This window comes from Symphodus melops (genome assembly GCF_947650265.1).
Source record: "Symphodus melops genome assembly, chromosome: 14".
Taxonomy (NCBI): Eukaryota; Metazoa; Chordata; class Actinopteri; order Labriformes; family Labridae; genus Symphodus; species Symphodus melops.
Genome location: NC_136704.1, coordinates 18,903,846 through 18,914,796, shown reverse-complemented (window position 1 = coordinate 18,914,796; position 10,951 = coordinate 18,903,846). Strand labels below are relative to the sequence as shown.

The 10,951-nt window shown below is 36.5% G+C and overlaps 2 long non-coding RNA genes across 2 annotated transcripts; both read left to right on the top strand.

The window, feature by feature from the left end:
- LOC306835243 lies at window positions 1–1,827 on the top strand. Its single transcript, XR_013780597.1, has 3 exons — window positions 1–364; window positions 1,240–1,312; window positions 1,589–1,827. It is a non-coding gene; the product is annotated as an uncharacterized lncRNA (long non-coding RNA).
- A 3,523-nt stretch (window positions 1,828–5,350) lies between these two features.
- Window positions 5,351–7,879, top strand: LOC306835045. The gene is made up of 4 exons (XR_013780563.1): window positions 5,351–5,567; window positions 6,389–6,503; window positions 7,240–7,312; window positions 7,589–7,879. It is a non-coding gene; the product is annotated as an uncharacterized lncRNA (long non-coding RNA).
- The last annotated feature ends 3,072 nt before the right edge of the window (window positions 7,880–10,951 follow it).

Genomic DNA, 10,951 nt, shown 5'->3' with positions numbered 1-10,951 from the left:
GTTTAATTGTCAGGGACCAAGTAAAAAAATAACGTTAATCTCATAGAGAACAGATGCTTTGTACCAGATTATAGCAGTTTGCTAATTTCCATCTGCAGTCAGTGTTTAAGTAATACTGCGGAATAATGAACGTGTCTCTCTCTTCTTTGTGTGTGTGTGTGTGTGTGTGTGTGTGTGTGTGTGTGTGTGTGTGTGTGTGTGTGTGTGTGTGTGTGTGTGTGTGTGTGTGTGCGTGCGTGTGTGGGGCAGAGGATATTTTTAGGCACCCACCTTGCTGTGTGGAAGCAAACCCTTACATAAATAAAGCAATCATAGAGTGCATTAAACAGAAAGCCAACAGACACTGCAACTCAAACAACTTTGCGTAAGTACAGCTCGCTTTTGACGTTTGTTTTTGAATAATGAATGTTTCAGAGTGTATCTATAAAAATCATTTTATCGGCTTAAAACAATAACCTCATGACACCTAAATACTCTTGGCCCCCTTGTGCTTCCATTGTTGTTAACCTTTACTTTATTGTGAAGTATATCATGGCCTGGAAGTATTTGATTGTGATACAAGGTGTGGCTACAAGGTGTACATTGAACTAAAACTGTCAATTCACAGTTTGAATTATTGCACAGGCTCTGCTTCAGCCTGTATCTAAATGGCGGACTAGGACTCACTGTCTTCTTCAGGGACAGTTTTGTGACAGCCTGATAATCCGAGAACGATAGAAGAACACCAGGCTTCATAATGAAAACACCATTTTCAGCGGCTCTGTAAAATTAACACAGTTATCTCTTTCTCTGCTGTCAGTCCGCAACACGATTTGTCATCACTTAATATTTTTATATATTCAGGTGTAAGAGGCTCTGTAGACATTTATATCTGAGATGGGGAAATTATTTGAGTTTTATGGGGTTTGAACATGGTCTAGGCTGTATAGTGCACTTCTAGGTGTCTTTTTTAATCAGGCTTGGCACATGACAATTTTAGCATCATGATCCATTAAAACCTGACAAAGGACAACAAACCTGGAGTTACATGAATAAATTGTTTATGGTTTCATACTAAACAGGACTGTGTACTCTCTTGATGGATTTAGCTTCTTTTAGCTGTCTTTCATTTACAGAGTTTTTTTTCTGAAACTATCATTGTTTGATAAACAACTTTTGAGAAACAACATTATACCAGACACAAAATGTTCAGGTAATGAAACGTCTAACATCTTCAATCCTTTCATTTCTGTTTTCTAGGGTTAAAGTTGATGCTGGAAAATGGTACTGTATTACATCTGATTCAAAGTGGATGAACATGCAGATACAAAAGGTAAGAACTAGGCATTAAAACCGGTTTGAAGCATTACTTCAGAAAGTGCTTCATGCTAATATGCTAAAATAACAAACAGTGACGTTTACTAGGCGTGGTATAATGATAATGATCATGTACACCAACTTAACGTAAAACCTAAAACTACATTTGAGGAAGAAGACAATGACAAACAGTGACACACACACATGATGATGATGATGGAATAATTACCTGTTTGAGTATGTAATTAATTTGATGTTTTGTTTCGTGTCTTTTCCCCTCTCTACTCCTCAGGGCAATGTAAGCTGTCGCAAAGAATAATGCAGCTGCTTGGAACAATTGAGATGAACAACTCCTTATGGCTTTTATTAATATATTCTTTACTTTTCTTGCTTTTACGGATCTTTCTTCTGCAGCTTAAATTATGACCAGGTCATAAGTGAGCGTGAAGTTGACGAGAGCTGCTAAAAAATGTTTTTTCTAAACGCATATTGAAAGTATTTCAATGTCAATAAAAAATGTGTCCAAACAAATGAGTTGTTATTTTATTGTCTCGATATAATATACTTTTCCATCCGGTTTTAAACTCTCTGCTGTTGCACTCACAGGAATCAGGCATGAGCACATCAATCATAAATACCATTCTGTAGTTACTGCTACTAAATATATTGACTTGTATTGACCATTAAAACCATTAAAACTGAGTGACTTAATCTATTGGCCTGTCAATCTATCTCAGCGATTCAGAGATGAATCCCAGTCTTTACCTTGTACAACATTGGAGTAATACAGTTCATCTTTTACATTTTTATAACAGTACCAGATATATTACTGACTTTTAAAAGTGTTCCCTTGCGTCCTAAAAGAAATGCAAAATAGATGACCAATTTTCCAGGTTCCAAAGGTGTTTTTTTTATCCTTTCTTATTTCTTTATCAAAATACCTGATCATGTAAACATGAAAATGTGCTTTAGATAAAGCACATATACAAATAAAATATATAATACATAATTAAAAAAAAATAATAAACAGAAGAAATGTCATGGTTTCAAAGGTGTGTTGAGCCTTTTTAGGAGAGTTTGATAATATTTCCAATGTTTTACCTGTCAGGGCAATGCATCTGTGTATCCAACTGTACAAAATATTTTGGGCACATCATTATTGACAAGATGAAAGATGATGCTGACATGTACAGGCAAAGAAGAATGTTGTATGCCCAAGCGAACATGTTAGTAAGGAAATTCCATTACTGCTCTGATGATGTAAAAGTGAACTTGTTCCGTGCTTACTGCACCCCTATGTATGCAGCCCCTTTATGGGTCAACTACAAAAAGGAGACCATGCGCAAACTGCAGGTAGCATACAATGATTGTTTGAGGATACTGCTGAAGAAGCCCAGGAGCAGTGGTGCTTCTAAGCTTTTTTGTGAATTGAGATTATGCTGTTTACAGGCCCTCTTGAGGAACCTGATGTTTAAATTCATGTGTCGACTTGATGAGTCACAAAACTGTATTATTGTGAGGCTCACAAGGCCCAGGTGTAGCTCAGTCCGATATCAATCACATCTATGGAAGCATTGGTATGAGTGCATTTTAAGACTCTTGCGAAAAAGGTTTTTTTGGGCTTAGAGCCTGTAATAAAGTTTATATAATATATGACCTTACCTTTTGTATGTGCGTCACCCAGAATGTTAGACTTAATCTAATATTAGTGTAAGAGTTCATGATAATAACTATAGACAGAACACATACAACACGCACATCCAAAAACTTAAGCACTGGGTGCTAAACAAAAAACGAGTCCGACAGCTTCTGTGTGGGGACTTATAAAGCTGTAGATTACACATCTTTTGAAACAGACTTCAACAGAAGACAACATGTTGGTGTTTGCACACAAAGCCTTCCTGTCATACCAGCTAAACTGTCCCTAATATCTATGAGGAGTCCTGGAACAAGAACTTAAGAAAAGGAGAGGGAACCCTGAAAGAGAACTTAACATTTACATTTACATGTTGGGTTGTTTGAGGCACCCAGCATACCCAACCATTTATGACCAACAGGAACCTTGCAAGACAACAACAGTTCCTTTTTTGGTGTGATGGTGCAGTTTGTAAAATGCCACCTCTCTTGTTCACTCATCATCAGACTTTACATTAAACAATAAAGCAGGTTTTCAGCGGAGATTCAGAGTCACATTTGATGCCGTGCAGCGTGTGAAGATGTGCACGACTCTCTCTGCAGGCCGCTGGATCTGTCTGCTCGCCCTGGCTGCAGGGATGCTCATCTATACACCAAAAGGTACATAGAGCAAGAACACAATAATAATCAGCAAAGGGTGTGGAGTACTATTAATCTGCATGTAATTAAACTACTTTAAAAGTAGGGCTGGGTGATATGACCTCAAATCAATATCACGATTAATTGAACATTTGACCTTGAAAAGGTTTAATGAATGATTATTTATTTTTGTTTTTTGCCCTCATAGTTCACTGACACGGTCTCTACTGTAAATATGCTCGACTATTAAAGCTGGGATATTTTTTCGAATGAAAGAGTGCATATCTGATGAACTATTTTGTGGTTATTAAGTGAATATTTTGAACTGAAATCAAAGCATTGTTGAAAATGAAAATGACACATTTTAGTTACAAAGAATAAATCTGTAGGCTGTACACGAAAAAAAAAAAGAACAAAAAAACTTGTTTTCTTTTGCAGTTTACTTTTGACTTCTTTTTGTTAGGTGTCATGTTGCTCATTAGATGTGTCGTCGTGTTACTCTGCCCTAAAAAATAAGCTAAATAATCGACTTGAGCAAGATTGTGTCATTGTGTTTTTTTTATTTTTATTTTTTAAATGTTACTGCTGAATAATGACTGTGTCTCTCTCCTTCTGTGTTTGTGCTCGACTGTCACAGTGGATGGCTTTGTAGCCACACCTTGCTGTCATTCTGCAGGCGATTACATCGGCCAAGCAGTCATAGACTGCGTTCAACAGAAACCACGAGTGGGCTGCAAATCAAGAAACTTAAAAAACGGAGAGTTATTTTTGCTATGAGGATGAGTCAAGTGATCGATTACTTGATTGATAGAAAACTAATCACCAACAATTAGTTTACAAAACAGACATGATCTTCATTTCATCATCATCTTCATATCATTCATCATCTTTGTCACATGTGACGGTACTTTAAATTATTTATGGTGAGGCTGCACAGCTGGGCAGTGGTTAGTGAAAAGGTTCCTGGTTAGAATCCCGTTGGACAGGGTGTGTGGAGTTCTTACATGCACGAGTTCTCTCTGTGTGCTCTGGCTTCCATGTTCCTCCTTCAGTCCAAAGACATGCTCATTGACTCTAAATTGTCTGTAGGAATGAATGTGAGTGTGGCTGGTTGTCTATCTCAATATGTCAGCACTGTGATTGGTTGGCGACCAGTCCATTGTGTACCCCACCTCTCGCACAATGTTAGCTGGGATTGGCACCAGCCCCCCTCGACCACGAACAGGAAAAGCGATGTAGATATTGTTTCACGCCTCTATGACCAATCTTTTTTTAGTCTAATATGGTAACATAGGATGTTAAAAAAAGCTTCTTTCTCAGTCTGAGGGTTATTATTAGTCTATCTCTGACTGACAGCTTTGGAGATTCCCCATTTGTTGCTCATATTTATTATGAATGGAATTTGAAGTAATCCATTTATTGACTACTGCAATAAAAAAGCAAAATAAAGATGAAAAGTAAATTTGACTGTGCACATGCACCAAACCAAATTTCTACATATTGTTGAACTGAGCTGATGAATTCCTTTTTTTTTTTTTTTTTGCACGGGGTCAATGTCAGGTTGGAACAGAAAACACACAATCATCAACAGCACATAATTTTCTGAAATATGGCTATATTTAAATGTATTTTGTGCACATTTTTATGCATTTTTTAAATTATTTTTATAGTATGCATGATCAGGAAAGGAAACTTCTGGATGACATAGACAACATACCTGATCAACAAACTCCCCTGTCTTCACACTGTGTGTGTCTTGTCAGGGAGATTAGCACACACTTCAAATGGTTCCTGTTTTAGTGTGAAGTTGCAGTTTGTAAGGTTCTCCTCTGTGGTTCACTCATCGTCAGACTGGCAGAAACTGAACATTTTGTTTTCAGCTGAGATCCAGAGTTTCTGTGCCGTGCAGCGTATGAAGATGTGGACGACTCTCTCTGCAGGCCACTGGATCTGCCTGCTCCCTCTGGCTGCAGCGCTGCTCGTCTCTGCATCAAAAGGTATTCAAAAGAAGAATTTTGTATAAAAAGTGTGTCGTTGTGGAGCAGAACATGAACCACTTTTAAACTGTACGTTGTGGTAGGTTGATGTTCATCCATCTTCTGTTAGGAGTGATTCAAGTAGTTGCAAACTGTTGTGCTTTTTGTGATAGATGAGTGATACATGTGACTTTTAAAGATTGAAGGATGATATTTTTATCCTTTTATTTGCTCATACCCTTTACAATGAACATCAAAGTATTTATTTTGGTGGACGTATAATAAACTTATTAGGAGATTGTGTATATGTATTCCTGCAGGCTTTTTGTCCTAGACTTCATCCTTCTGCTCTTATTGTCTTGATTTTTATCATATCCTTTTATAGCCTGAGAAGAAGAAAACACATGTTAAGGTGACTTCTTCCTCAATCTAAATTCTGACAAAACAGAAATCCTCACAGTAAGCCCGGAGAGTTCGTTTAAAAAAATACAGCTTACAGTTTGTTGGTCTCGATGGAATAGATGTTGGGACAACCTCAAACATTTAGTTTTCTATATGAACACAAAGAAGTCCACTTCTGTTTCCTGTTTCTTCAAAATTATTATCAGCGAAATCACTTCTGTTTGTTGCTGTTTTGTTTAGTTTAATTGTCAGGGACCAAGTAAAAAAATAACGTTAATCTCATAGAGAACAGATGCTTTCTACCAGATTATAGCAGTTTGCTAATTTCCATCTGCAGTCAGTGTTTAAGTAATACTGCGGAATAATGAACGTGTCTCTCTCTTCTTTGTGTGTGTGTGTGTGTGTGTGCGCGTGTGTGTGTGCGTGCGTGTGTGGGGCAGAGGATCTGTTTAGGCAGCCACCTTGCTGTTTGAAAGCAAACCCTTACATAAATAAAGTAATCATAGAGTGCTTTAAACAGAAAGCCAACAGATACTGCAACTCAAACAACTTTGCGTAAGTACAGCTCGCTTTTGACGTTTGTTTTTGAATAATGAATGTTTCAGAGTATATCTATAAAAATCATTTTATCGGCTTAAAACAATAACCTCATGACACCTAAATACTCTTGGCCCCCTTGTGCTTCCATTGTTGTTAACCTTTACTTTATTGTGAAGTATATCATGGCCTGCAAGTATTTGATTGTGATACAAGGTGTGGCTACAAGGTGTACATTGAACTAAAACTGTCAATTCACAGTTTGAGTTATTTCACAGGCTCTGCTTCAGCCTGTATCTAAATGGCAGACTAGGACTCACTATCTTCTTCAGGGACAGTTTTGTGACCGCCTGATAATCCGAGAACGATAGAAGAACACCAGGCTTCATGATGAAAACACCATTTTCAGCAGCTCTGTAAAATTAACACAGTTATCTCTTTCTCTGCTGTCAGTCTGCAACATGATTTGTCATCACTTAATATTTTTATATATTCAGGTGTAAGAGGCTCTGTAGACATTTATATCTGAGATGGGGAAATTATTACTTTGAGTTTTATGGGGTTTGAACATGGTTTAGGCTGTATAGTGCACTTCTAGGTGTCTTTTTTAATCAGGCTTTGCACATGACAATTTTAGCATCATGATCCATTAAAACCTGACAAAGGACAACAAACCTGGAGTTACATGAATAAATTGTTTATGGTTTCATACTAAACGTCTAACATCTTCAATCCTTTCATTTCTGTTTTGTAGGGTTAAAGTTGTGGGTGGAAAATGGTACTGTATTACATCTGATTCAAAGTGGATGAACATGCAGATACAAAAGGTAAGAACTAGGCATTAAAACCGGTTTGAAGCATTACTTCAGAAAATGCTTCATGCTAATATGCTAAAATAACAAACAGTGACGTTTACTAGGCGTGGTATAATGATAATGATCATGTACACCAACTTAACGTAAAACCTAAAACTACATTTGAGGAAGAAGACAATGACAAACAGTGACACACACACATGATGATGATGATGGAATAATTACCTGTTTGAGTATGTAATTAATTTGATGTTTTGTTTCGTGTCTTTTCCCCTCTCTACTCCTCAGGGCAATGTAAGCTGTCGCAAAGAATAATGCAGCTGCTTGGAACAATCCCACAAAACAGGAAATGAGAAATGGATGTGAAGTCACAAAAACCATGCAGCTTCTGTGAACAACTCCTTATGGCTTTTATTAATGTATTCTTTACTTTTCTTGCTTTTACGGATCTTTCTTCTGCAGCTTAAATTATGACCAGGTCATAAGTGAGCGTGAAGTTGACGAGAGCTGCTAAAAAATGTTTTTTCTAAACGCATATTGAAACTATTTCAATGTCAATAAAAAATGTGTCCAAACAAATGAGTTGTCATTTTATTGTCTCGATATAATATACTTTTCCATCCGGTTTTAAACTCTCTGCTGTTGCACTCACAGGAATCAGGCATGAGCACATCAATCATAAATACCATTCTGTAGTTACTGCTACTAAATATATTGACTTGTATTGACCATTAAAACCATTAAAACTGAGTGACTTAATCTATTGGCCTGTCAATCTATCTCATCGATTCAGAGATACATCCCAGTCTTTACCTTGTACAACATTGGAGTAATACAGTTCATCTTTTACATTTTTACAACAGTACCAGATATATTACTGACTTTTAAAAGTGTTCCCTTGCTTCCTAAAAGAAATGCAAAATAGATGACCAATTTTCCAGGTTCCAAAGGTGTTTTTTATCCTTTCTTATTTCTATATTGAACAAAATGCCTGATCATGTAAACATGAAAATGTGCTTTAGATAAAGCACATATACGAATAAAATATGTAATACATAATTAAAAAAATAAATAAATAAATAAACAGAGGAAATTTCATGGTTTAAAAGGTGTGTTGAGCCTTTTTAGGAGAGTTTGATAATATATGACCTTACCTTTTGTCTGGAGCGTCACCCAGCCCAGTTAGACTTAATCTAATATTAGTGTAAAAGTTCATGGTAATAACTATAGACTGTACACAAATATCAAACAACACGCACATCCAAAAACTATACTGGGTGCTAAACAAAAAACATCCAAAGATAGAAAAAAAATGAGTCCGACATCTTTTGAAACAGACTTCAACAGAAAACAACATGTTGGTGTATGCACACAAAGCCTTCCTGTCATGCCAGCAAAACTGTCCCTAATATCTATGAGGAGTCCTGGAACAAGAACTTAAAAAAAGGAGAGGGAACCCTGAAAGAGAAATTAACATTTACATTTACATGTTGGGTTGTTTGAGACACCCAGCATACCTAATCATTTATGGCCAACAGGAACCTTGCAAGACAACAACAGTTCCTTTTTTGGTGTGATGGTGCAGTTTGTAAAATGCCACCTCTCTTGTTCACTCATCATCAGACTTTACATTAAACAATAAAGCAGGTTTTCAGCGGAGATTCAGAGTCACATTTGATGCCGTGCAGCGTGTGAAGATGTGCACGACTCTCTCTGCAGGCCGCTGGATCTGTCTGCTCGCCCTGGCTGCAGGGATGCTCATCTATACACCAAAAGGTACATAGAGCAAGAACACAATAATAATCAGCAAAGGGTGTGGAGTACTATTAATCTGCATGTAATTAAATTACTTTAAAAGTAGGGCTGGGTGATATGACCTCAAATCAATATCATGATTAATTGAACATTTGACCTTGAAAAGGTTTAATGAATGATTATTTATTGTTGTTTTTTGCCCTCATAGTTCACTGACACGGTCTCTACTGTAAATATGCTCGACTATTAAAGCTGGGATATTTTTTTCGAATGAAAGAGTGCATATCTGATGAACTATTTTGTGGTTATTAAGTGAATATTTTGAACTGAAATCAAAGCATTGTTGAAAATGAAAATGACACATTTTAGTTACAAAGAATAAATCTGTAGGCTGTACACGAAAAAAAAAGAAAAAGAAAACTTGTTTTCTTTTGCAGTTTACTTTTTTGCAATTTACTTTTGACTTCTTTTTGTTAGGTGTCATGTTGCTGATTAGACGTGTCGTCATGTTACTCTGCCCTAAAAAATAAGCTAAATAATCGACTTGAGCAAGATTATATCATTGTGTTTTTTTTATTTTTATTTTTTAAATGTTACTGCTGAATAATGACTGTGTCTCTCTCCTTCTGTGTTTGTGCTCGACTGTCACAGTGGATGGCTTTGTAGCCACACCTTGCTGTCATTCTGCACGCGATTACATCGGCCAAGCAGTCATAGACTGCGTTCAACAGAAACCACGAGTGGGCTGCAAATCAAAAAACTTTGCGTAAGTACCAAATGCTTCAAACTAAATATAAATGTATGATGTTTTCATTGCCTATTACGCAAAGTCATTAAATGTGCTAATATACGTCGAGCTCTTAAGTTAACACTAGAAGCATCTCTAAGGCAACTAGTGTTTCTGTACATATTCCCCCTCCCACTGTTTGATATACAAATCAAAATAAGTTGGAGGTCAGAAGAAAACTAAATGAAAACTAATTTATTTGATCCTTTCATTTCTGTCTCCAGGCTTCAAGTTGTGAGTGGAAAATGGTACTGTATCAAACCTGAATCACGGTGGATACAAAACCAGATAAAAATGGTAAGAACTGAGCATCAAAACCACTCTGTGGTCACACTTTCTATACTTATTGAGGCTTTACTTCATAAAATGCTTCATGATAATGTGCTAAAATAACAAACAGTGAAGTTTACTAGGCGTGGTATAATAATAATCATGTACACCAACTTAATATAAAACCTAAAACTACATTTGAGGAAGAAGACAATGACAAACAGTGACACACACGATGATGATGATGGAATAATTACCTGTTTGAGTATGTAATTAATTTGATGTTTTGTTTCGTGTCTTTTCCCCTCTCTACTCCTCAGGGCAATGTAAGCTGTCGCAAAGAATAATGCAGCTGCTTGGAACAATCCCACAAAACAGGAAATGAGAAATGGATGTGAAGTCGCAAAAACCATGCAGCTTCTGTGAACAACTCCTTATGGCTTTTATTAATATATTCTTTACTTTTCTTGCTTTTACGGATCTTTCTTCTGCAGCTTAAATTATGACCAGGTCATAAGTGAGCGTGAAGTTGACGAGAGCTGCTAAAAAATGTTTTTTCTAAACGCATATTGAAACTATTTCAATGTCAATAAAAAATGTGTCCAAACAAATGAGTTGTCATTTTATTGTCTCGATATAATATACTTTTCCATCCGGTTTTAAACTCTCTGCTGTTGCACTCACAGGAATCAGGCATGAGCACATCAATCATAAATACCATTCTGTAGTTACTGCTACTAAATATATTGACTTGTATTTACCATTAAAACCATTAAAACTGAGTGACTTAATCTATTGGCCTGTCAATCTATCTCATCGATTCAGAGATACATCCCAGT